This window comes from Aotus nancymaae, unplaced genomic scaffold (assembly GCF_030222135.1).
Source record: "Aotus nancymaae isolate 86718 unplaced genomic scaffold, 86718_ANA_hifiasm-v0.15.2.pri h1tg000058l, whole genome shotgun sequence".
NCBI lineage: Eukaryota > Metazoa > Chordata > Mammalia > Primates > Aotidae > Aotus > Aotus nancymaae.
In genome coordinates this window covers 6433686-6436837 of record NW_026988472.1, presented here as the reverse complement: position 1 = coordinate 6436837, position 3152 = coordinate 6433686, and positions in this window count along the sequence as shown.

The window sequence follows — 3152 nt, the reverse complement described above, 5'->3', positions numbered from 1 at the left end:
CCAACGTGGTGAAACTCCATCTCTATTTAAAAAAAAAATGCAAAATTAGCTGGGCATGGTGGGCGCCTGTAATTCCAGCTACTCAGGAGGCTGAGGCAGGAGAATCACTTGAACCTGGGAGGCAGAGGTTGCGGTGAGCTGAGATCACACCATCGCACTCCAGCCTGGGCAACAAGTGAAACTCCATCTCAAAAAAAATTTTTTTGTTTGTAGAGATGGGGTCTTGCTTTGTTCCCCAGGGTGGTCTTGAACTCCTGGCTTCAAGTTATCCTCTCACTTTGGCTTCCCAAAGTGCTGGGATTACAGGCATGACATTATTTTGTTATGAATATATTTGTGTGTGCACACAAATATTTTCTTCCTTCTCCTATTATTTTTTTTTTTTTTTTTTTTTGAGACAGAGTCTTGCTCTTTTTCCCAGGCTGGAGTGCAGTGGCATGATCTCAGCTCTCTGCAACCTCTGCCTCCTGGGTTCAAGAGATTCTCGTGCCTCAGCCTCTGGAGTAGCTGAGATTACAGGCGCGCACCACCATGCCTGGCTTATTTTTGTTGTTGTTGTTGAGATGGAGTCTCACTCTGTTGACCAGGCTGGAGTGCAGTGGCACGATCTCAGCTCACTGCAACCTCCACCTCCCGGATTCAAGTGATTTTCCTGCTTCAGCCTCCCAAGTAGCTGGGACTACATGCACGTGCCACCACACCTGGCTAATTTTTTGTATTTTAAGTAGACAGGGTTTCACAATGTTAGCCAGGATGGTCTCGATTTCCTGACCTCGGGTGATCCACCTGCCTGGACCTCCCAAATTGCGGGGATTACAGACGCGAGGCATCATGCCCGGCCCCCTCTCTTATTCTTATATCGTGTAACATGAGATGTATTAACTTCACATCATGGTATTTAAGTTACACAATATCAAGGAAAAGAATAAACGTCACTCAAGGACTTTACATCTTCTGGAGAAGGGGTTAATGCATTTTTCAGTTGTGCACAGGATAGTTGTATCATGTCAGGTGGAATTATGGCCTTGTTACTGTCTTTATTGGGAGATTAAGTGTGGTTTAAGGGGATGTGTGTGGGTGTTGCGTTGGCAAGAGGTGGATTTGTGATGGTTAATTCTATGTGTTGACTTGTCTAGGCCACAGGGTGCCAAGATACTTGGTCAGAGGTGATTCAGAGTGTGTCTGTGAGGATGTTTTCGGGTGAGATTAACTGTTAAATCAGTAGACTGAGTAAAGCAGACTGCTGGCTTTAATGTGAGGTGGCAACATCCAGTCAGTTGAAGGCCTGCATAGAACAAAAAGGCTGACCCTCCCCAGAGAAAGAGAGAATTCTGCCTGTTTTCTGATTGGTACATTGGCTTTTTTCTTCCTTTGGACTCAAACTGAAACATTGGCTCTTCCTGGGTCTCAAGCCTGTTGGCCTTTAAGCTGGAACTACACCATTGGTTCTCCTGGGTTTTAGGCCTTCAGACTTGGACTGAACACACCATCAGCTCTCTTGGGTTTCCAGTTTGCCAACTCCCCGTGCAGATCTCCGGACTTGTCAGCCTTGATGATTGTATGAGCCACTTATAATAGATCTCCCCTCATATATGGGCATGTATATATCTTTACAAGTTATTGTTTCTGTTTCTGGAAAACCCTGACTAATACGATGGGGAGGTGCACTGGAAGTGGAAGGGGTACTGGTCAACAAATGAAAACCTTGAAATTGAGGTTATGGAGAGGCAGCAGCTATTGTTAACCACAAGGTCAATGGAAAAACAGTGGTGTGGGTGGCTGAAGTGGAGTGGGCACAGTATCAGTGGAGAAGAGCTCACAGACAGAACAGAGACCAGGGTTAGACTATGGATTTTTTTTTTTTTTTGAGACCGAGTCTGTCTCTGTCACCCAGGCTGGAATGCAGTGATGCGATCTCAGCTCACTGCAAGTTTCACCTTCCGGGTTCAAGTGATTTTCACGCCTCAGCCTCCCAAGTAGCTAGGATTACAGGTGCGTGCCACCATACCTGGCTACTTTTTGTATTTTTAGTAGAGATGGAGTTTCACCATGTTGCCCAGGCTGGTCTTGAACTCCTGGGCTCAAGTGATCCACCTGCCTGTCTCCCAAAGAGTTGGGATTATAGGCATGAACCACCACACCCGGCCAGACTGTGGATTTTTAATCCCCTATCTTTTTTTCTTTTCTTTTCTTTTTTTTTTAATAACTGCTCCTTGCAAAGCAGGACTACCCTGTAGGCAGTGTGCCCACAGTAGCCTTTATTTTTTATTTTTATTTTTAAATAGAGATGAGGTCTAGCTATATTGCTCAGGCTGGTCTCGAACTCCTGGACTCAAGCAATCCTCTTGCCTCAGCCTCTCAAAGTGCTGAGATTATACGTGAGAGCCACCATGCCTGGCCTTAATCGACTATCAATGTGTACTTTGAAATCACCAAGAGTTCTGGACAAGAGAGGTATTGGAGAGAGTGACAGTGAGCCAGGGATAAACCAAAGGAGGGTGATGAGGGGCTTGGTAGATGGCTGTGATTAAGATGAGTAGCAGGCTGTGTAGTCTAATGTTGGTGCCTCAGAGGAGCTGGGGGCTTCCTGAGGAGAGAGGTCCTATGGTCTCGGGGGAGTGCATGAAGTGCATGGAGGACACTTATGCCTCTGGAATCACTGGGATGAGAGCTGTGGAAGAGAAAACTGGTCACTGCTTGAGAGAGCTGCAGTATTGTCAAGGAAGACCCACTCATGTTCCCATTGGAGCAAGAAGGCGAGCTCAACCTTCAGAGAAGAATCTTTCAGCTCTAGACTAATGGATTCTGCTGATGACTGAGTGTGAGTTCCAGAATTTAAAATCGCAGGATATAGGTCAGAAAAGGGCATTTGAAGACTTACGTTTCCAACCATGATGGAGTAGCAGGGACTGGATTTACTCCCCTGCCTTAAACAACTAAGAAACCAGGTGAAATATGTGAAACAATGGTTTCCAGACATTAGACAACAGGAAGCATGGGACCATGGTCCCTGAGAGAAGAGAAACAACTGAGTGACCCATATGATGGCCTGGAGAGAGTTTTCAGGCATATGTTGGTGGTGGGGGATGGGTGAGGGGGCCAAAAAAGAGCCTTGTGGCCTTTCTGAGTTTAGATGACATAGTTATGAGTTT